Source organism: Hemitrygon akajei, chromosome 30 (genome assembly GCF_048418815.1).
Source record: "Hemitrygon akajei chromosome 30, sHemAka1.3, whole genome shotgun sequence".
In the NCBI taxonomy this organism is placed as follows: Eukaryota; Metazoa; Chordata; class Chondrichthyes; order Myliobatiformes; family Dasyatidae; genus Hemitrygon; species Hemitrygon akajei.
Window position 1 is genome coordinate 15,835,678 of NC_133153.1, and position 24,809 is coordinate 15,860,486.

Sequence of the window (24,809 nt, forward strand, 5' to 3'; positions counted from 1 at the left end):
CCCTTCTTACCCCATCCCTGACATATTTAGTTGTTTGCCTGTTCTCCATCTCCCTCTGGTGCTCCCCCCACTCCTTTCTTTCTCCTGAGGACTCCCGTCCCATGATCCTTTCCCTTCTCCAGCTCTGTATCACTTTCGCCAATCACCTTTCCAGCACTTAGCTTCATCCCTCCCCCTCCGGTCTTCTCCTATCATTTCGCATTTCCCCCTCCCCCCCACTACTTTCAAATCTCTTACTATCTTTCCTTTCGGTTAGTCCTGACGAAGGGTCTCGGCCTGAAACGTCGACAGCGCTTCTCCCTATAGATGCTGCCTGGCCTGCAAACAAGAACTGTCTTACTGTAAATTCTTTCTTGTTGGGGAACTTACTTGGTCTGTAAGACCAGTTTGACAATCAACCACTTCTGATACCATGTTGTGCTTGTTATTGAGGGGCGGTGCAGAGCACACCAGGACGCTAGCATGCAGGATACTCAGCTGAACTTTACTGACAACCCCACTTGTACAGTATGTGAACTTCTCCCAGTGGGAGATGCTAACTAAGCCACTCAGTGGCATAGGAATAGCAATAACTACTACTACAATTCTTTGCTTATTTCTGTTTTACTAAAATAGAATGGCAAAAAGCTCAACTGTTGGTTTAGAACAAATTGCATTTTATAGGAAGTCACTTCTATTTGGAAATCTGGGTGCTAGATGTCGAACAAAAAAAGAACATCACAATCACAATGATTTAATATTCTGAACTTTTTCCACATATTCGCTCAATACAACTTCCATTATCAAGAAAGACAAAAATAACATTATATTCAACCCAAAAAAAAAATCACAGCACTTAGATGCATTTTCCCCCCCAAGGAAAGGATGTTAACCAGACACTACCTCCGTGGAGTAGTATCAACACTAAAATCAGTGGTATGAGAGAGAAGTTAGCCAAAGTAAATAGAAAGGAGATGCTGGCAGAGGTGATAGCAGAGTAGCAATAGCGCAAGTTTCTGAGGAAAATGACAAAGGTGCAAGATAGATGTATTCCAAAAACAAAAATTCTCAAATGGCAAAATAGTACAACCGTGGCTGACAAGGGAAGTCAAAGCTAACGTAAAAGCAAAAAAGAGGGCATAGAACAAAGCAAAAATTAGCAGGAAGCAAACAATATCAAAGTGGATAGTAAAAGCTTTCTGAAGTATGCAAAAAGAAAGATTTGAGAGTAGATACAAGACCACTAGAAAATCAGGCCGGAGAAGTAATAACAAGGGACAAGGTGAACTAAGTGAGTATTTTGCATCAGTCTTCACCATGGAAGACACTAGCAGTGTGCAAAATGTTGAAGGGTGTGAGGGAAGAGAAGTCAGTGCAGTTACTATTACAAGGGAGAAGGTGCTCAAAAAGCTGAAAAACCTACACACACAGGTCACTTGGACCAGATGAACCCTAGGGTTCTGAAAGAGGTAGTGGTAGAGATTATGGAGGCATTAGTAATGATCTTTCAAAAATCATTGGACTCTGGCATGGTCTCCAGATTCCAAGGGGAATATTTCAAGGCAAATATAATATAGAAAGTAGCCCAAGGCTAAAGGAGACAGATAAATGGGTGAGGGAGGGGAGAGCACCCCTGTGGCTATCCCCCTCAACAGTATCTACTCCATTTTCAGTACTGTTGGGGAAACGACCTATCTGGGGGAAGCAACAGCAGCCGAGCACTGAGTCTGGCCCTATGGCTCAGAATCCACAGTAATGAAATGCTTTGAGAGGTTGGTCATGACTAGACTGAACTCCTGCCTCAGCAAGGTGCTGGACCCATTGCAGTTTGCCTATTGCCACAATAGGTCAATGGCAGATGCAATCTCAATGGCTCTCCACACGGCTTTAGAGCACCTGGACAACACAAATACCGATATCAGGATGCTATTTATCAACTATAGCTCAGCATTTAATACCATCATTCCCACAATCCTGATTGATAAGTTACAGAACCTGGGCTTCTGAACCTCCCTCTGCAATTGGATCCTCAACTTCCTAACCGGAAGACCACAATCTCTGGATTGGTGATAACATATCCTCCTCGCTGACGATCAACACTGGCACACCTCAGGGGTGTGTGCTTAGCCCACTGCTCTACTCTCTATATACATATGACTATGTGGCTAGGCATAGCTCAAATACCATCTATAAATTTCCTGACAACCATTGTTGGTAGAATCTCAGGTGGTGACAAAAGGGCATATAGGAGTGAGATATGCCAACTAATGGAGAGGTGCCACAGCAACAACCTGGCACTCAAAGTCAGTAAGATGAAAGAGCAGATTGTGGACTTCAGGAAGGACAAGATGAAGGAACATATACCAATCCTCAGAGGGATCAGGAGTGGAGAGAGTGAGTAGATTCAAGTTCCTGGATGGCAAGATCTCGGAGGATGCATCTTTGTCGCAGCATACTATACTTCATTAGGAGTTTGAAGAGATTATGCATGTCAACAAATATACTCAAAAACTTCTACAGTTGTACTGTGGAGAGCATTCTGACAGGCTGCATCACTGTCTGGTATTGGGGGGGGTGGCGGCAGGGGCTACTGCACAGGACTGAAAGAAGCTGCAGAGGGTTGTAAATCTAGTCAGCTCCATCTTGGTTACTAGCCTACGAAGTACATAGGACATCTTCAGGGAGTGAGGTCTCAGAAAGGCAGCGTCCATTACTAAGGACCTCCAGCACCCAGGGCATGCCCTTTTCTCACTGTTACCATCAGGTAGGAGGTACAGAAGCCTGAAGGCACACACTCAGCGATTCAGGAACAGCTTCTTCCCCTCTGCCATCTGATTCCTAAACAGACATTGAACCTGTGAACACTACTTCACTTTTTTAAAATATACAGCATTTCTTATTTTGCCTGGTTTTTAAAAATCTATTCATTATATGTATACTGAAATTGATTATTTTTCCCCTTATATAATGTATCGCATTGAACGGCTGCTGCTAAGTTAACAAGTTTCATATCACATGCTGGTGATAATAAACCCGATTCTGTAGGGTAGGGAACTAAAGAGGATGGCAGCAATAATAGGGGATTCTATGATTAGAGGGAAAGAGAGGCAATCCTCTGGACACGAAAAAAAACCCGGATGGTAGTTTGCCTCCCAGGTGCAAGGGTCCACGATGTTTCTGAAAGCATCTACAATATCCCAAAATGGAGTGTGAGCAGCCAGAAGTTGTGGTACATACTGACATAGGTAGAAAAAGGGAGATCATCCTGAAAATAGTATACAGGAAGTTAGGAAGGAAGCTGAGAAGCAGGACCTCAAGGGTAGTAACCTTGGGATTGCTACGTGTGCCACACTTAATAACTTCTCTTTCGGCTCTTCCCACTTTCTCCAGACCAAGGGCGTAGCTATGGGCACTCGCATGGGCCCTAGCTATGCCTGCCTCTTCGTGGGTTATGTGGAACAGTCTCTGCTCCAAATCTATACTGGTACTGCTCCCCAACTTTTCCTTTGATACACTGACGACTACATTGGTGCTGCTTCCTGCACCCATGCTGAGCTCGTCAATTTCATTGACTTTGCCTCTAACTTTCACCCAGCCCTCAAATTCACTTGGTCCATCTCGGACACTTCTCTCCCCTTTCTCGATCTCTCGGTCTCCATTTCTGGAGATAGACTGTCCACTGACATCTTCTATAAACCCACTGACTCCCATAACTACCTTGATTATACCTCTTCCCACCCTGCCAAATGCAAAAATTCTATTCCCTATTCCCAGTTCCTCTGTCTCCGCTGCATCTGCTCCAAGGATGAGGTTTTCTGTTCCAGGACATCCCAAATGTCCTCTTTCTTTAAGAATCGTGGTTTCCCTTCTGCCATCATCAATGATGCCCTCACCCGCATCTCCTCCATTTCCTGCACTTCAGCCCTCACCCCATCTTCCCGTCACCACAACAGGGACCGTGTCCCCCTTGTCCTCACCTATCACCCCACCAGCCTCCGGATCCAGCATATTATCCTCCACAACTTCAACAGGACCCCACCACTAAGGACATCTTTCCCTCTCTGCTTTTCGCAGGGATCGTTCCCTCCGCGACTGCCTGGTCGACATGTCCCTCCCCACAGATCTCCCACCTGGCACTTATCCCTGCAAGCGCAAGTGCTACACCTCATCTCTTATCACCATTCAGGGCCCCAAACAGTCCTTCCAGGTGAGGCAACACTTCACTCGTGAGTCTGTTGGGGTAACCTATTGCATCCAGTGCTCCTGGTGCGGCCTCCTCTACATCGGCGAGATCCGACGCAGATTGGGGGACCGCTTCGTCGCAACAGACAGGATCTCCCAGTTGCCACTCACTTCAACTCTCCTTCACATTCCCATTCGGATATGTCCATACATGGCCTCCTCTACTGCCATGATGAGGCCAAACTTCGTTTGGAGGAACAACATCTCATCTACCGTCTGGGTAGTCTCCAGCCCCTTGGTATGAACTTCGAATTCTCCAACTTCCGGTAATTACCCCCCTCTCCCTTCCCCCATCCCACCTTCACTCTGTTTCTTCTTCTAGCAGCCTATCACCTCTCATGACTCTGCCTTCTTCTACTACCCACAGTGCTTTCCCCTTAGATTCCTTCTTCACCTCTCCTGCCTATTCCCTCCCTGCTTCCTCTCCCCTACCCCTTGATCTTTCCTCTGATTGGTTTTCTACCCTCCCCCCACCTTCTTTATAGGGCTCCTGTCCCCTCCTTCTTTAGTCCTGACGAAGGGTCTCGACCCGAAACGTTGACTGCTCCTTTCAACGGATGCTGCCCGACCTGCTGAGTTCATCCAGCTTTTTTGTATGTCAGGATAGGAATAGAATGAGGTGGCAGATAAACGTGCGGCTGAAGCATTGAAGTGGGGGCAGGGATTCAGATTTCTGGATAATCAGGGGGTCTCTTCTGGGGTCGGTGTGACCTGTACAAAAGGGACGGATTGCACTCGAATCAGAGGGGGACCAATATTCTTGTGGGCAAGTTTATTAGAGCTGTTGGGAGTAGTTTAAACTAACATGGCAGGGGGATGGGAACCAGTATGATAGAGCTGATGATCAGCCAGCAGGTTTACAAGTCCATAATGGGTGTAACATGAATGTAAGGAAGGACAAACCAATGACCAGGTATGAATGCAGACAGAGCAAAGAGTTAAATTGTACCAACAAGTGCAAATTCAAGAAGGCGAAGAATGTAGGACTGAAGGTGTTTTATTTAAATGCACATGGAATTTGGATTAAGGTGGACAAACTCACTGGCACAATTAGAGATTGGTCAGTATGACATTCTGTGCATCACTGAGTTGTGACTGAAAGGAGCCATAGTTCGGAGCTTAACATCAAAGCATATGCCTTGTATCAAAAGGACAGACAGGAAGGCAAAGGCGGTGGTGTGGCTCTGTTGGTAAGAGATGGAATTACATCTTTACAAAGAGGTGACATAGGGTCAGAGAACGTTGAATCTTTGTGGGTGGAGTTAAGAAACTGCAAGGGTAAAAAAAACATTATGGGAATCATACTGGCCTCCAAATAAGATGTGGGGTTGAGGTTGCAAAGGGAGCTGGAAAGGGCATTTAATAGGGTAATATCATAATTGTAAAGGGGGACTTCAATATGCAAGGGGATTGGGAAAACCAGATTGGTATTGGATCACAAGAGAGGGAATTTGTTGAATGCCAACGAAATGGCTTTTTAAGAGCACCTTGTGCTTGAGCCTACTTAGGGAAAGGTCATCATAGATTAGGTATTGTGCAATAACCCAGATTTTATTAGGGAGCTGAACATAAAGGAACCCTTAGGAGACAGTGATCATAAGATGATTGAATTCACACTGCAATTTGAGGGGGAGAAGCACAAGTCACACATATCAGTATAACAATGGATTAAAGATAATTACAGAGGCATGAGACAGGAGCTTGCCAGGTGGACTGGAGGAGGTGGGTGACGACAGAGCAGAGGTGGCTGAAGTTTCTGGGAATATTTCACTAATTGCAGGATAGCAATGTCCCATAGAAGTTCACAAATGACAACCGTGGTTGACAAGGGAAGTTAAGGATGGCATAAAAGCCAAGGAAAATACATATCAGGTAGCAAAAGTGAGCAGGAAGTTGGATGATTGGTTAACTTTTAAAATCCAACAAAAGAAACTAAAAAAGTTATATAGGAAAAGATGAAATATGAGGACAAACTAGCCAATAAAATAAAGGAGGATACTAACAGCTTTTTTCAGTTTATAGAGTAAAAGGGAGCTGAGAGTTGATATTGGACCACAGGAAAATGATGCTGGTTCGGTAGTAATGTGAGACCAAGAAATGGAAAATGAAATTTCAGTATGTCGCATTAGTCTTCACGGTGGAAGACACTAGTAGTGTGCCAGAGGTCTATGAGTGTCAGGGAGCAGGAGTGAGTGTCATTGCTATTACAAAGGAAAAAGTGCTTGGCAAGCTCAAAGGTCTTAAGGTGGACAAGTCACCTGGACTAGATGTACAACTTTCTAGAGTCCTGAAAGGAGTTGCTGAAGAAATAACAGATGCATTGCTCATGATCTTTCAAGAATCACTTGATTCTGGCATGGCCCTGGAGGATGGGAAAATTGCAAATATCACTCTACTCTTTAAGGGAGGAAGGCAAAAGAAAGGAAATTATAGGCCTGTTAGCCTAACCTTAGTGGTTGGGAAAGTGTTAAGAGTCTATTACTAAAAATGAGGTTTGGGGGTACTTGAAGACTAATGATAAGTCAAAGTCAGCATGGTTTCTGTAAAAGGGTAATCTTGCCTGACAGATCTGTAAAAAGTTCTTCGAGGAAGTAACAAGCAGGGTGGACAAAGGAGAGGCAGAGGACATCATTTACTTGGATTTTCAGAAGGCATTTGATAATGTGCTACACATGAGGCTGCTGAACAAGATAAATTCCAATGGTTTTACAGGAAAGATACTTAACATGGATAGAGGAATGGTTTACAGACAGGAGTGGGAATAAAGATGGCCTTATCTGGTTGGCTGCCAGTGACTAGTGGTGTTCTTCAGGGGTCAGTATTGGGACCACTACTTTTCACATTGTTTGTCAATGATTTAACTAATGGAATTGATAGCTTTGTGGATAAGTTTGAAGATATAAAGATCAGTGGAGGGGTTAGTAGTGCTGAGGAAGCAATGCAATTGCAGCAGGACTTAGACAAATCAGAAGAATGGGCAAAAAAGATGGAATACAGCATTGGGAAATGTATGATAATGCATTTTTGGTTAAAGGAGCAATAGTGTAGACTATTATCTAAATGGGGAGTAAATTCAAACATCAGAGGTGCAATAAGGACTTGGGAGTCTTTCAGCAAGTCACCCAGGTTAAGTCTCTGGTAAAGGCAGCAAATTCAATGATAGCATTTATTTCAAGAGGAACCCACATCTCTAATCTGCTAATTAAATTTGCCAACAATTGTTTGGCCTAATCTCAAACAATGAGGGGGCCTACAGTCATCTCTCTGACACAGTGGTGTCAAGAAAACAACTTCTCCCTCAATGTCACAAGAACAAAGGAGCTAGTTGTGGATTACACGAGGAATGGAGACAGGCGAACCCCTATTGACATCAATGGATCTGGGGTTGAGGGTAAACAGCTTTAAATTCCTCGGCATCCATATCACTGAGGACCTCACGTGGTCTGTACATACCAGCTGTGTGGTGAAAAAGGCACAACAGCACCACTTTCACCACTGTTGAGAAAGTTTGGTATGGACCCCCAAATCCTAAGAACTTTCTACAGGGGCACAACTGAGAGCATCCTGACTGGCTGCATCACTGACTGGTATGGGAACTGTACCTCCCTTAATCACAGGATTCTGTAGAGAGTGGTGAGGACAGCCCAGCGCATCTGCAGTTGTGAATTTCCCATGATTCAGGACATTTATAAAGACAGGAGTGAAAAAAGGGCCCGAAGGATCATTGGGGACCCAAGTCACCCCAACCATAATCTATTCCAGCTGCTATCCTCCGGGAAACAGAACCACAGCATAAAAGCCAAAACCAACAGGCTCCAGGACAGCTTCTTCCACCAGGCCTTCAGACTGATTAACACGCTGACTTGAGTATATTTCTACAAGGGGTGATTGATAAGTTTGTGGCCTAAGGTAGAAGGAGTCAATTTTACAAAACCTAGCACATTTATTTTTCAACATAGTCCCCTCCTACATTTACACACTTAGATCACTGGTCGTGGAGCATACAGATCTTAGACCTCCAGAAAGTGTCCACAGATAAGTGATTGATAAGTTTGTGGCCTAGGGTAGAAGTTGATGAGTTATACAGCTCTCTTTAAATGCACATACAGGTCAACTCTTTGAGTGATTATGCGGAAAGCTTGAAGTTAATAACATCTCCTTCTACCTTAAGCCACAAACTTATCAATCACCCCGAGTTATTAACTCCAAATTTTCTGCATAATCACTCAAAGAGTTGAACTGCATGCGCATGTAACAAGAACTGTATAACTCAACTCCTTCTACCTTGGGCCCCTGCTGTGTGGCTCCGTGACTGATGGACTAAGTGTGTAAATGTAGGAGGGGACTAGGCTGAAAAATAAATGTGCTAGGTTTTCTAAAATTGACTCCTTCTACCTTAGGCCACGAACATATCAATCACCCCTCGTATGTTACATTGACTTCTATTTATTATAAATGACTACGACTGCACATTTAGATGGAGATGTAACAAAGATTTTTACTCATTATGTAAAGGATGTAAGAAATAAAGTCAATTCAATAAAAGCCGGGCTGTGATGCTGAGTCCATATAACACACCTTTAGAGTTGCGAACGTCTAAGAAAAGATGTGTTGGCATTGGAAAAGGTTTAGAGGAGGATTTTGTGAATGAAAGGGTTATACGAGGAACATTTGATGGCTCTAGGTCTGTACTCACTGGAATTTAGAAGGATGAAGGAGGATCTCATTGAAATCTCTTGAATGTTTAAAGTATAGAGTAGATGAGGAAAGGATACTTGGTGGGTGATTCTAGGACAAGAGGCCATAGCCTCAAGATAGAAGAGCAGGATAAAGATGCGGATAAATTTCTTTAGCCAGAGGGTGGTGAATTTGTGGAATTTGTTACCACAGGCAGCTGTGGAAGCCAGATCACTGGGTGTATTTGAGGTGAAAATTGATAAGATTCTTGATTGGGCACAGCATCAAAAGTAACAGGGAGAAAGCTAGGGAGTGGGGCTGCGGCCGAGAAAAATTATCTGCCATGATTGAATAGCAGAGCAGACTTGATGGGCTAAATGGCCCAATTTCTGCTCCCATGTCTTACAGTCTAAAATGGTTCATCACCAGCACAGCAGTGAATGCAAGAATCTATATATTACTAAAATTTTCCTGCTCTGTTTGTGACCTCCAATTAGCCCTAACGGTGCATTACAGTGGCACTTATTTGACTAAATCGACTTAAAATGCGCTAACTTACAGAATACAAGTTCAGGGTTATATATTCGTATAAAATTGCTCACTCATCAATCAACAGGCCCCACTTTCCTCAACCTGAGCCGATTCCAGCTTTAATGGAAACCACGACGTGACACCACGACGCATGTGCACGGCCAGCCTCAGCAGCGCCTCACGATGCTCACAGCAATGACAGCAAGTGGAGCAAAAGAGCAGGGCAGCTCTGTTTCGAGCAGTCACATTCTGCTAATCACCATCAGCATGTGCAGGATTGGGACAGATCAAACTGCCACCCATCAATAAGAGATCATTAAATCTAATTGTAATGACGTACTTCGAAACACCCATCAAACCCTTTGCTGCAGTCAAAGGACAGCGGTGACTATATCACGTCCATTTAGAAAAACGTCAACTGCATCATCAAGAAAAATCAGCATCCTGGAGGCTTTGGTGTTACTGCTTCGTATCTTCTATCCAGCATTAGGTTAAAAAAATATGGTCAGCTTAATTATCCACATGGAAAGAGAAGGGGGGCATTATGGTCAAGAGATGATGCCAAAAGTCGTTGGGAAGCGGCAAGGAGAGGGAGAGAACAAGAATTGGATGAGGCCAGGGCCGCACAACTCCAGGATCAGAGAGAAAAAGCAAATGGTAGAAGAGATGAAGAGACAAAGGATGAAAGGACTGCACGTCTCCAGAATGACAACAACAGGCACAGGAGGAGGAGAGAGGAAGAGACAAAGGAGCAGAGAAATGCACAACTCCAGGATCAGAGACAAACAACAAACAGCAGAAGACATGAAGAGACGGTGGATGAAAGGACTGCACATCTCCAGAATGACAATGAAAGGCACAAGAGTGGAAGATCAACCAGAAATGTTGCCATCAGAAGTGTCCCTCATTAAACGAGGAGCTATATTTCCCTTGCTACGCATCTTTCATCTTAAATAAACTGAGTTTTTCTTCTTTAATGTCCAAAGCAAAGCGATAGCTTTCAGGAACATTTAGTGTTCATTCTCGTCACATCAGACTGCACTACCTTTCTCTCAAAGGTGCCCCAACGGGGTCACCCAGTTGTCTAGTCAATAATAAATATCACATTGCAAAAGCTCAAAGGAGAAAGGTAATGATCCCTATCTATCATGTAATGATTAAATAATTAGTCATAAAAGAGTTATAGAACATTACAGCACAAAAACAGGCCCTTCAGCCCATATAGTCCATGCTGCACTATTATTCTGCCTATGACCATTGCCCTCCATATCCGTCCCATCCACGTACCTGTCCAAGTTTTTCTTAAATGTCAAAATCAAACCCACATCTACTACTCTGCTGGCAGCTCATTCCACACTTACCACCCTGAGTGATGTTCCCCTCATACTGCCTTTAAACATTTCACCTTTCACTCTTTATCCATGACCTCTATTTCAAACTCAGCCAACCTCAATGGAAAAAAATTGGTTGCATTTACCCCAATTGCAACACCTTATACTTGTCTGCATTAAATTCCATCAATTCCAATTTGCCAAGCTGGTGTGAATCCTACAGCAAGCTCTGATAGCTTTCTTTGCTGTCTACTATGTTCATAATCTTGGTATCATCTGCAAATTTGCTGATCAGTTTAGTGAGTCATCCAGATTGCTGAGATAGATGACAAGTGACAACAAACCCTGCACTGATCCCTGTAACATACTAGTCACATGCCTCTAGTCAAAGAGGCAACAATCTCCTGCCATTCTGCTTCTCTTACGAAGCCAATGTCTAATCCAATGTACTATCCTGAATGCCAAGCAACTGAACCTTTGTGACCAACCTCCCAAGTAAAATCCAGTCAAAGGCCATGCTAATCACCCAGTATCTTTCTTTCAACTTTCCTGGTAACTTCCTCAAAAAAAACCTCACAACCTACCATGCACAAAGCCATGTTGACCATCCCTAATCAGTCCTTGTCTATACAAATACTTGCATATCCAGTCCCTTAGAATACACTCCAAAAACTTAACCACTACTGATGTCAAGCTCACCGGCGTATAATTCCCTGGCTTATTCTGAGAGCCTTTCTTAACAAAAGAACAACATTAGCTACACTCCAATCCTACAGCACCTCCCCCGTAGCTAAGGAAGTTTTAAATACCTCTGCTAGGAGCCCTGCAATTTCCACACTGTCTACTTATAAGGTCTGAGGGAACACCTTATCAGGCCACAGGAATTTAGACATCCTAATTTCCCTCAAGACAAGGAGTTCTTTATCTGTAATCAATATACAGTCCATCACCTCACCGCCATTTTGCCTTCTATTGACTGTGTCCTATCCACGTCCCAAGTAAACAAAGATGCAAAATAAAAACATTTAAGAACTCCCTTCTCTCTGTTGGCTCCATGCATAGATGGCCATACTGATGTTCACAGACTAATTTCATCCTTTGCTATCCTTTTGCTCTAAAATATCTGTAGAAGCCGTTGGGATTCTCCTTTACCTTGTCTGCTAGAGCAACCTCATGCATTCTTTTAACCCTCCTGATTTTCTTCTTCAGTGTTCTCCTTTGTTTCTTGTACTCAAGTAACTCATTTATTCTTTGCTGCTTATACCTTCTTAACCAGAGCCTCAATCTCTCTCAAAAACCACGGTTCCTTAAAACTATTTAGGGAAACTAAGTTATATTAACAGTTTATGGTAATAATTACAGTGATTTCCAAATGAAAAAGAATCTGATTATCAACATTGTTATGCAAGTCAAATAAAACTCAAACTGCCTTTCAGAGCTGCAGTGCTACAAATTTGTATGAAGATTACCTGTTGCTTTGCTTCAGACAGGAGAAGATATGAAAGTATCTCAAGAATCAGAAAAGGAACTGTTTTATTATTAAGTGCCGAATCTTAGACTATATTCAAATACAAAGGGATAGTCTAAGTGATGGGAAAGCATGAATGGCAAAACTGGACATCTACTGCTGTAGGAGTGTTGTGACTTATGAAAGATGGGAGGGCGAAAGAAAAACAAAGCGGTTCATACATTGGCAAAGACTGACAATCAAGCAAGACCTCATCAGTAAACTGTCCCAAGGACAGCTAGCCAATGGATGAACAGACTTGCAATCTCATTCTTCAGTTTACTCGCTTATCCTGACACCTCTAGCAATTACAAGCAATCATTCACTATTTATTTGATCAGACTCTTAAGTGATACTGCATTCTAATTTCAAAGGATACCATCGAACTACTTGACTCAGGGTGTCTTGATAGGCTTCACAGCATCCCTGAGTGGCAGGCAATGACATAAACACTTAATCAAGACTCAAGGCCAGCTCCAATTTTGAAGTGAACCTTTCAAAAAGTTATTCTATCAACAACAAAGTCCAAAACCAATACACATTTACAGAGTAAAGTATTAAAACAATTTGAGAATTGATACTTGAGCTCAACCTTCAATTTACAAGCGTATTTCACTTTCAAATATTGCATACCTACATTACTGCTCAATGTATTTATTAATAAAGATAACAGTGATAAAATTTCCATTCACACAATGCCTTTAGCATACAAAAATATCCTGTCAAAAAATCCAAAAAATATCAAAAAAAATAGGCCTGTCGGGAAGCGGCCTGGTCGAGGGAAGTGACTGATGTGAAAAGTGCTAGTCTTTGGCTCGAGAGTCTTCGGCGAGGAGACTAAGCCAGGCACAATTGCAGAGCGTGAAGACATGACCGCTAAGCTAATTCAGTGTGCTACATGCATAATGTGGGAGGTCAGGGACATTGATGGTGCCCCCGGCTGCTACAGCTGTGGAAAGTGTGTCCAGATTCAGCTTCTGAAGGAGCATGTTGCAGCACTGAAGAAAGAACTGGATGACCTCAGGTTTATCTGCAAAAACGAGGGTTTTCTGGACAGGATCTACAGTGAAGTCATTACACCAAGGATACCGGAAGAGAGAAAGGGGGCGATGATGAGGAAGGAAAGGATGCTTGAAGTACAGGAGATCCCAGGGGATGTACCTCTCGTAAACAGGTTCACCTGCTTGGAAGCTGTCAGGACAGAAGATACTGCCAGTCTGAGAGGTGGACAGGTCTGCGAGCCGAAAATTGGTGCAGAAGCAGAGCCGAGGAGTCAGAGATCAGAAAGAGCCATGGTAGTAGGGGACTCCATAGTAAGAGGTACGGAAAGGGGTTTCTGCGGCAACAGGCAAGATTTAAGGATGGTGCGTTGCCTCCCTGGTGCTAGGATCCAGGACATCACGGACCAATTGCAGGGAATCCTCAAGGGTGAAGGTGAACAGCTGGAAGTGGTAGTGCATGTTGGCACAAATGACATCGGGAAGAAGAGGAAGGACATTCTGCAGCGGGACTTCAGAGAATTCGGAAGAAGGCTGAAAGGCAGGACTTCCAGGGTGGTCATCTCTGGTTTGCTTCCAGTTCCTCGTGCTGGAGAGGGCAGGAACAGGGAGATAATGGATCTGAATGTGTGGCTGAGGAACTGGTGCAGGAAGCAAGGATTTACATTCTTGGACCACTGGGATCTGTTTTGGGGTAGGGATGAACTGTACAAAAGGGACGGGTTGCACCTTAATAGGCGGGGGAACCAGCATTCTGGCAGACAGGTTTGCCACTGCAACACAGATGTGTTTAAACTAAGTAGTGGGGGGGGGGAGGGGATGAACTGGAAATATAAGGATGGAGTTAAAGGGAAAGTGAAAATAAGAAAAGTTAAAAAGGACAACAGAATCAATGGAGTAGAAAGCTCAAGAAGAGATCATACAATATGGCCAAGTGAAATAGGAATTGCTATGAAAGGAGAGGGGAGTACCGAATTAAAAGTATTATATATGAATGCACGAAGTATAAGGAATAAAGCAGATGAGCTTGAGACTCAGTTGGAAATTGGCAAGTACGATGTTGTGGGAATAACTGAGACATGGCTTCAAGCGGACAGGGCCTGGGAAATGAATATTCAAGGATATACATCTTATCGAAAGGACTGGCAGAGGGGGTGGGGTGGCTCTGTTGGTGAGGAATGATATTCAGTCCCTTGCGAGGGGGGACATAGAATCAGGGGATGTAGAGTCAGTATGGATAGAACTGAGAAATTCTAAGGGTAGAAAGACCCTAATGGGAGTTATCTACAGGCTCCCAAACAGCAGTCTGGATGTAGGGTGTAAGTTGTAAGTAATGAAGAGTTAAAATTGGCATATCGCAAAGGTAATGATACAGTTGTCATGGGGGATTTCAACATGCAGGTAGACTGGGAGAATCAGAATGGTACTGGACCCCAAGAAAGGGAGTTTGTGGAGTGCCTCCGAGATGGATTCTTAGAACAGCTTGTACTGGAGCCTACCAGGGAGAAGGCAATTCTAGATTTAGTGTTGTGCAATGAACCGGATTTGATCAGGGACCTCAAGGTAAAGGAACCATTAGGAGGCAGTGACCATAATATGATATGTTTTAACCTACAATTTCAGAAGGAGAAGAGAAAATCGGATGTGTCAGTATTACAGTTGAACAAAGGGAACCATGGAGCTATGAGAGAGGAGCTGGCCAAAGTTCAATGGAACAATACCCTAGCAGGGAAGACAGTGGAACAAAAATGGCAGGTAATTCTGGGAATAATGAAGAAAGTGCAGGATCGGTTCATTCCAAAGAGGAAGAAAGATCCTAAGGGGAGTAAAGGGCTGACGGGGGAAGTAAAGAGCAGTATAAAAATAAAAGGGAAGTATAACATAGCAAAGATGAGCGGGAAACCAGAGGACTGGGAAGCTTTTAAAGAGCAACAGAAGATAACAAAAAAGGCAATACACCAAGAAAAAATTAGGTACGAAGGTAACTAGCCAAGAATATAAAGGAAGATAGTAAAAGCTTCTTTAGGTATGTGAATAGCAAAAAAAAGTTAAGACCAAAATTGGGCCATTGAAGACAGAAACGGGTGAATTTATTATGGGGAAAAAGGAAATGGCAGTGAGTTGAACAGGTACTTTGGATCTGTCTTCACTAGGGAAAACACAATCTCCCAGATGTAATAGTGGCCAAAGGAACTAGGGTAAAGGATGAACTGAAGGAATTTTATATTAGGCAAGAAACTGTGTTGGATAGACTGTTGAGTCTGAAGGCTGGTAAGCCCCGGGGACCTGATCCCAGGGTACTTAAAGAGGTGGCTCTAGAAATAGTGGACGCATTGGTAATCATTTTCCAATGTTCTATAGATTCAGGAACAGTTCCTGCTGATTGAAGGGTGGCTAATGTTGTCCCACTTTTCAAGAAAGGAGGCAGAGAGAAAACAGGGAATTATAGACTGGTTAGCCTACGTCAGTGGTGGGAAAGATGCTGGAGTCAATTATAAAAGAGGAAATTACGACACATTTGGATAGCAGTAGAAGGATCAGTCCGAGTCAGCATGGATTTATGAAGGGAAAATCATGTTTGACTAATCTTCTGGAGTTTTTTCAGGATGTAACTATGAAAATGGACAAGGGAGAGCCAGTGCATGTAGTGTACCTGGACTTCCAGAAAGCTTTTGATAAAGTCCCACATAGGAGATTAGTGGGCAAAATTAGGGCACATGGTATTGGGGGCAGAGTACTGACATGGATTGAAAATTGGCTGGCTGACAGGAAACAAAGAGTAGTGATTAACGGGTCCCTTTCGGAATGGCAGGCTGTGACCAGTGGGGTACCGCAAAGTTCGGTGCTGGGACCGCAGCTGTTTACAATATACATTAATGATTTAGATGAAGGGATTAAGGGATTAAAAGTAACATTAGCAAATTTGCTGATGACACAAAGCTGGGTGGCAGTGTGAAATGTCAGGAGGATGTTATGAGAATGCAGGGTGACTTGGACTGGTTGGGTGAGTGGGCAAATGTATGGCAGATGCAGTTTAATGTGGATAAATGTGAGGTTATCCACTTTGGTGGCAAGAACAGGAAGGCAGATTACTATCTAAATGGAGTCAAGTTAGGAAAAGGGGAAGTACAACGAGATCTAGGTGTCCGTGTACATCAGTCAATGAAAGCAAGCATGCAGGTACAGCAGACAGTGAAGAAAGCTAATGGCATGCTGGCTTTTATAACAAGAGGAATTGAGTATAGGAGTAAAGAGGTCCTTCTGCAGCTGTACAGGGCCCTGGTGAGACCCCACCTGGAGTATTGTGTGCAGTTCTGGTCTCCAAATTTGAGGAAGGACATTCTTGCTATTGAGGGAGTGCAGCGTAGGTTCACAAGGTTAATTCCCGGAATGGCGGGACTGTCATATGTTGAAAGATTGGAGCGACTGGGCTTGTATACACTGGAATTTAGAAGGATGAGAGGGGATCTGATTGAAACATATAAGATTATTAAGGGATTGGACACACTGGAGGCAGGAAGCATGTTCCCATTGATGGGTGAGTCCAGAACTAGAGGCCACAGTTTAAGAATAAGGGGTAGGCCATTTAGAACAGAGATGCGGAAAAACTTTTTCACCCAGAGAGTGGTGGATATGTGGAATGCTCTGCCCCAGAAGGCAGTGGAGGCCAAGTCTCTGGATGCATTCAAGAGAGAGTTAGATAGAGCTCTTATAGATAGCGGGGTCAAGGGATATGGGGAGAAGGCAGGAACAGGGTACTGATTGTGTATGATCAGCCATGATCACAGTGAATGGCTGTGCTGGCTAGAAGGACCAAATGGCCTACTCCTGCACCTATTGTATCCTACGGCATCTAGAGGAAGAAATACAGATACAAGAAAAGGGAAAAAAAACATCAGTTGTGATAAAGGTTTTACTATACTCTCAGCCAACACCACTAACATATTCTCTGCTTTCACCCTATCACAGGTATTCCATTGTCTTCTCCATTCCCTCATCTCTGGACTTTAAATTTGATCATTCCTAATTTTTACTTGTTCTGATTAAATATCAATGGCCATTTCCCTCTGCACAGATGCTGGCTGAACTACTAAGTATTTCCAGTAGTTTCTGCTTTTATCCTCACACAATAGTAAACAAATTAAAATGCAGTAGAACACAAGTCAACAATACAAATATAGTCATAGAAAAATACAATAGGTCAAAAAGCAGCAATGGGAAAGAAGAGCAATGCTAACATTTCAGACCAATGACTTTCAAGATTATTCATGAGGATCACTGACCCAAAACATTCAGTTTCTCCTTCCATAGCTGTTGCCTGACCATTTTCCCCCACATATTCCTGCTTTAAATAAATTTCAGAGTTTGAGCATCCACAGTATTTAGGCAATTAGGACAGATGTCTAACTCCTTGTGAGGGACACGTTAGTAAATTGGAAAGGTTTGGGGAGACTATTCCAGAGCTTGGAACTTCCATCATACAAACAGCAAATCAATGAAAAATGGGATTGCCAAAGGCCATAAAATGTAGTGCCAAGATTGTGGTATATTGAGGCTAAGTAGATAAAGAAACACACGATGAAGCAAAGCTATTTACAATTTTGAAACAAAGATTGCATTTAATTTGAACTATCGAATTAGTATCAAACATTCGTCATTTGGATATTCAGAAATTTAGCTGTTTTCATTAATTATAATAAATATAACAATTAATTAATAACAAATACCTCAAGGTCCCTCACAGAAAATCAAAAATATAAACATGAATAATCAATTAGAACTATTTCTTAATCCTACATCAAGCATCTCCAAACAATTTTATTCAAATCTTAACAGACCTGCAGCTCTCAAGTAAAATTTGAGTTATGTTGTCACATAACTGACTAAAACTATTACTTCGACAAACAGAATTACACTACTCCTCTGTGGGCATTTTCATTCCTAGCACCAGATATGATTTAAACAGTTTGAGCTGAACTATTAAACCCTTAACAAATAAATTTTAAGCACATTATTTCTCTTCAGGAAAAAATATTGCAGCAATTATTCTAGATTACTTTATTTCTGGATATTTTCACACCCATATTATGCATTTTTCTTCAGACCGTGACAAGTGGAGACATTAGAGCTGTCTTTTTCTCAGGTTCTAACCAATTAGCTCAATTCTGCTCACCCACTTTTTATTTTTATACATATTTTAAAAATCTGCTCTAAATAACTTCCTAAATTCAAGCAACTTAACTCAATAGGAAGAGAAATATCAATCATATTCAAAAGTAATCCTATCGCCGGGTCCTGTCATTTAAATTACATGGCTTGGCTCCTTCCTAAAATTTAAAGACAATCAGCCTTAGGTTCATTCTATTGGGGATCAAGTTGCTCAAAATTTTTAAGATCTCCTTCTATGTTGTGACTGGAATTAAAGAGACAGCCATTAAATCAAGTCAAAAACCATTGTCAACAGGTACTGTACTCTGACATTCACATTACAACCAGTGCACTTGCAAATAGTTTACTTTAAGATCTCTCCTTCAGTACCAACGTTTCCCCTTTTGTATTAAAGCAGGAACGCTGTTATTGTAGTTTTTGAGCACTTCCCCCATCTCAAAATGATTCGAAATAAAAAAACCTACATAGAGAGAGAGAAAGGGAACAAAAGAGACAGAACTGCAGAAAGGAAGTGAATGAAAGAAGAGAAGCTTTGAAAAGAGAATGCAGACAGTCCATACAAAAGGGAGCTGAAAGGAGAGATGTTGAAAATAAAAACCTTTACCTCAGAAAAAAAATTCAGGTTGCTTCAAAAATAACCACATAGACTATCATAACTGCACGCAACTAACAAAGAAATTGTGACAATAAAACACTTCACTTTAAAAAAAAGTATCATCTTGACACACACAATATTTGCTCCCATGTATCATTTACTGAGCTTTCACAAGTTGCCTCTTTCTGCTCCTACACCAGCCCCTGGTCTCTTGAAACCAGAAGCAACTGTCTGAGCTGGGATGAGTTCTCTCCTCTGTCGGCTCAGTAGAGACGCCATTTACTCTCTCAAGGCATGAGGGAATGTGGAAGTGAAAGACACAGACATGCCCCCAAGTTAAAGCCCCCGCTGCTCATCAGACAAACACAGAAGGGGGAGGGGGATAGAGGCAAAGGGGGTGGGTGGTGGGAAGAGACCAACTCACGGCACTAACCTGGGTCAATGGTGGAGCAGTAACACAACTCGTCGTCGTTGCTTTGAATATGAATGGTTAAAGGATCCGCAGCGCCGGCCGGAAGGAAGGTGGGGGGAGTGACGTTGGAGAGATGCAGACACCCAAGCGGGCGGCCCCCTAGCCCGGGGCCAGTGGGCCCAAGCCGGGGCTGGCCTCCCACCGGGGCTCCTGCCAGTCGTTCGCTTGACCCGGGTGATCTCCCCTAGCAGCTGTCCCCGGGGCCTCGCCGCCCGCGGCCCGCTACCCTGCTAATTCAGCTCCGCCCGGGCGTCGTTGAGGCCTTGTAAATGCAAGGGGGCGGCAACGCCGGCGGACCGCGTGTCCTCCCCGGCCGCTAGCATGACGGCCCGGAGCCCGTAAGTGATAGACAGAACCAGACTCCACTGACCACCCGTCACAACGACTGTCAATGGGCCTAGCCCCAGAGACAACTCAACCAGGCCGCCGTGAGTGGCAGCCGCTCACAGCCAATCGCTGGAACGCTGACCGGGCGGTGACGCGACTGCAGTGACGTCGACTGCCAATCAGCTTGTGGAGGGGGCGGGATTTTAATTGGAGTGAAGTTGGATTGACGGAGAGCCTTGCACTGCGGATGTTGCTGTCTGGAGTGGGAGATGTTCCGAGGGTCCGCTAACCATTTATAACCCAAGGAATGTGTCCGTAGATATTCATTGGACAACCACTATATCGTGTAGAATCATACAGCACAGGAGGTCATTCTTCGTTCACTCTTTGCCGCTCCCTTGCACTTCACATTTCTTTGCATTTTACTTTTTGAGAGTATGCATCCATTTCCCCACTATTTATATAAAAAAAAGAGTTTCACCTCCTTCCTACATAATATTTTGTAATTAGCCTTCCGTGAGCTCTGATTGCCGACCGGTCCGCGAGTTAGAATAGTTAACCCTATATACTCTGTCTGCACGATCTTATTTGAAAGAGGACCATTAAATCTCCCCGTCACCCTATTTGTAAAGAAATAACGGCTCCTTCACATTATGTATGGTGTTTCGTCATGCCTGATATAAATATTATAAATATAACCGTAACCGCGCCGAAGACCTTATAAAGTAAAGGGTACCCGCAATTTTCTATCATACTCTGAGTTCTAACCAGTTCCTAAAGGTTTACCATTATTCACTCGCTTTCTCTCTGTTCTGTTTATAATTCTGGGACACGTATTAAGTCAAGTTCTCGTGCCATGGTCAATAATTTGTGAACATTAATCCCTGTACACACTCTTTAATATATATTAAATCATCTCATTTTCCTTCCAAATGCATCGTTTCACACTCATATCAGAATAGTTTATTATCACCGACATATGTCGTGAAGTGTGTTGCTTTGCGGCAGGAGTACAATGCAAATCATTAAAAAACATTGTAAGAGACAGTATTCGTTGGCTGATAGACCATTCTAAAATCTGATGGCGGAGGGAAGGAAGTTGCTCTTGTGTTGACTGTGGGTCTTCAGGCTGGTCCCGAATGGTTGTCATGTATGTTATGTATCTGCAGTACATCTGCCTTTCTGGAATCTCTTGCTGTCTTTCCCGTTCTGGAATCTCCTGCTGTCTTTCCCGTTCTGGAATCTCCTGCTAACTTTCAATTATCTGCAGAATTTGAAAATAGAGAGTCATGCAGCACGGAAACAGGCCCTTCGGCCAACATAGCTGGTGTTGACCATCAAAAACCTATTTATTCTGACTATATTGATGGCTTTTCATTCTACCCACAGCATTCTGATTCAGATCAGTTTATTGTCATATACACCAGGTGCAATGACATTTCTTGTCATTCACAGAGTAAGCAGTGCATATGGCAATAATAAATACAACACAGCGCAAAACAATGGCATGGAACAAAATATCATAGTGCAGACTACGGTACAGTCAACCTTCACTAATCCATCTACCTGTAATCTGGTTCCTTCAATAATCTGGCACTGATTTCAAATTTTCCGTGCAACTGTAATTTCACATTTCCCGTGCCACTGTACCAATCTGATACGTATTGTTTTGGTTGCGCTAGATCTGTTCATGTGTTGGTGCGCTCTTGTAAGCACAGACAGGCAATTTCTGCTTGTTTTCCTGCATTTATTAGTATCATTGGCTCTTTTTTTGCTCCAATTATGGCCCCAGTGAGTAAAGGAAATGCACCTCGTGCTGTTAAGTGAAAACACCACAGATTATCCATTAAAGGTAAGATTGAACTCTTGAAAAAAATGTACAGTGGTGTATCGGTGAAAAGCTTGTGCGAGTGTTACAACATTGGCTCTTCCACAGTGTACGATATAAGGAAACAGAAAGAAAAACTGCTACTTTTTTTGCTGATAGTGGCTCAGAGAAACTGATGTGCATAATAAAAACGATGAAAGACGGAAGAAGTTCGGAACTAGGTAAAGTGCTGATAACATGATTTAATCTTCATGTAAGTGAAGGTATTGAACTATCTGAAGATATGGTGAAGGAACAAGCAAAAGTATTTCATGAAGAACTAGGAGTAGATTATGAGTGTAACTATAATGAAGGCTGGCTTCATCGGTTCAAGCAGCATCAATGGCTTACAATTTCGTGCAGTGTGTGGTGAAAGACGTTCAACAGACAAGGAAGCAGCAGCAGATTTTGTTGACGAGTTTGCTACTGGCGCTATTGGCTGAGGCAGTTAGCTATTGCTTAACGTGATCAATTATTGCTATTTCATCATTTCTTTTTGCAATACGGGTCAACCTTCACTAATCCGGCACCATTGGGACCTGAGGAGTGCCAGATTAGTGAAGGTTGACCAGTATTACAAAAAGAAATAATGAAATAGCAATAATTGAAGAGGAAAATTAAAGAGTTGAAAAGGTAGCAACACAACCAGGAAGTGGGGGTGGTGGTGATTGGTTTGGAACTCAGATATCAAAGATTCAAAAGTAAATATATTATCAAAGTATGTATTCAGTTTACAACCATGTTGTGTATGTGGCCTTTTACACAACAATATCATTAATAAAAACGCTAGAGACTGGAACTAAGTTAACAGGGCTTTTTACTTATGGAATCCAAACTGAAAACATATATACAGATCAATACGTGAGAATAGCGCATGCTCAATAATGTGTTACTACGACATAAAATAGTCCCATATTATACAGTAAGCTATATGGTACACTCCTCCCCTTTTATTTAAAAAGTTTATTAACTTTTTTTATGCTAAGCAAATACTGTATGTGTACCCTTAATATACAAATGCCCACCCATTGTTTAGTTAATAACTTAATAATATGAACTTATAACGAAGTAACATAATAATTATAATAATTGTAACTCAAGTCTTTGGGAGGGGGGATCTTCTCGGCCTCTCTGTGTAACGTCTGCCCTGCAACGTTTGCTTTGGGGAATTAGTCTCCACAGGTACATCAGGTGGGTTTTCAGCACTGATGTCAGGCTTATCTGTGGGCAAGGCTGACGTGGTCACATCAGGAGTGTTTGCTTCTATGTCTGGGGAGTCAGGGCAAGATGTTGTTGTGTTCTCCACCTGTGCATTCAGGATTTGATCCACATAAGGTGCTTCTCTGTCACGGGAGTCCGGGCAAAGTGTTGTTGAGTTTTTCACCTGAGCATCCAGAATTTGATCCACATGATGTCTCCGTACGTTCTCTCCCACCTGTACTCTATACATCAGTGGCCCGTCAGTGGTGGAAATTATACCCAGCTGCCACTTTTCAGTCCGGTAATCCCATGCATGAACTGACTGTCCCATGCTGAAGCTCCTTGTGGACTTAGCATTCAAGTGTTTAAACTTGTTTATTCTCCATATCCCGCCGTACATCTGATTTGAGAAGATCCATGCGGGACCTTGGGTTCCTATTCAGGAATATCATCGCTGGAGTCTGGTTAGTGGTTGCATGTACTGCATTACGATAGGCAAGGAGGAAGTTGTCTATCTTGTGTTGTAATGGTCAATTTTCACGGTCCCTTGCCTTGATGGCTTTCTTGAATGTCTGTACAAATCTTTCCGCTAAGCCATTTGTGGATGGATGGTAAGGAGCCGATGTAAAGTGCTTGATTCCATTGTTCTTCACAAAACTTTGGAATTCTTCAGAGACAAATTGTCATCCATTATCTGTACAGATTTGTTCTGGTATGCCATTCCTGGTGAATATGGCCCCCAGAACTGTAGTGGTCTTTTCCTATGTGGTTGTCTTCATTTTGATGACCTCTGACCATTTGGAATGTTCATCAACGGCGATTAAAAGATAGAGGCCATGAATGGTCCAGCAAAGTCAATGTGCACTCGTTGTCATGGTGATGAGGGCCACTCCCATAGATGGAGAGGGGCTTGTGGTGGTGTATTCTGGATCTTTTGACATCCAGCACAGTTCTTGGTCAATTTGCTTATCGACTCCTGGCCACCACACATAGGCACGGGCAAGACCTTTCATCTTCACGGTACCCAGGTGCCCCTCGTGCAGTTCCTCCAGCACTCTGGTGCGTAGCTTGGGAGGAATCATGACTCGTGAGCCATACATTAGTGTTCCCCGACACACTGACAACTGCTCCTTCCTCACTGAGAAGGCTGGAAACAGTGTGTTACCACGCACTGGCCATCCCTTTACCGTGATGTCATACACTTTTGTAAACGTAGGGTCATTGCGCATCTCCCTTTCAATGAGGCTGTTTGTTACTGGTAATTGTTCAACTGTTGTCGTGTGAAAGATCTCTGCTGAGTCCATTTATGTAGTTACCTCGGAAGTGGGCTGTGGTAAACGTGACAAACCATCTGTGTTGCCGTGTTGCTTGGCCCCCTTGTGTTCAATGTCATACCTGTGACCTCCTAAGAAAAGAGACCATCGCTATAGCCTTTGTGCTGTCATCACTGGAATGCCTTTTCTTGGATTGAAGATTGACCTGAGAGACTGATGGTTAGTCAACTGAGTAAACTTTTGGCCATACAGGTAGTGACTGAATTTCTTGACTCCCCACATGAGGCTTAGGGCCTCTCTCTCAATCTGTGCGTAGTTGCGTTCAGCTGAAGTTAGCGTTCTTGAGGCAGAGGCTGTTGGTCCTTCTGATGCATCTGGAAACTTGTGCGATAACACAGCTCCTATCCCATGGGGCGAGGCATCACAAGCAAGTCTGATTGGTAAGGAGGGGTCAAAGTGCGCGAGCACTCCATCTGAAGTTATGAGTCTTTTGGTTTCCCGAAATGCTTTCTCACAGCTCTGAGTCCACTTCCATTGTGTCCCTGTCTGTAATAGTGCATTTAGTGGGTGTAGGACTGTGGATAGGTTAGGCAAGAACTTGTGGTAATAGTTCACTAGTCCAAGATATGCTCTCAGCTGA

General features: G+C 43.1%; 1 protein-coding gene across 3 annotated transcripts in view; it reads right to left on the bottom strand.

The window, feature by feature from the left end:
- The window catches only part of znf710a (zinc finger protein 710a), a 137,428-nt gene that overhangs the window by 47,698 nt on the left and 64,921 nt on the right, over positions 1 to 24,809 (bottom strand). The window contains exon 1 of one of the 3 annotated variants that reach the window (XM_073033038.1): positions 19,463 to 19,908. The exons of 1 other annotated variant lie outside the window; for it this stretch is intronic. The gene's annotated coding sequence lies outside the window, so the exon portion shown is untranslated. Of the gene's footprint in view, positions 1 to 19,462; positions 19,915 to 24,809 lie in introns of those variants that run through there. One more of the 3 variants, XM_073033040.1, reaches the window with a different exon arrangement.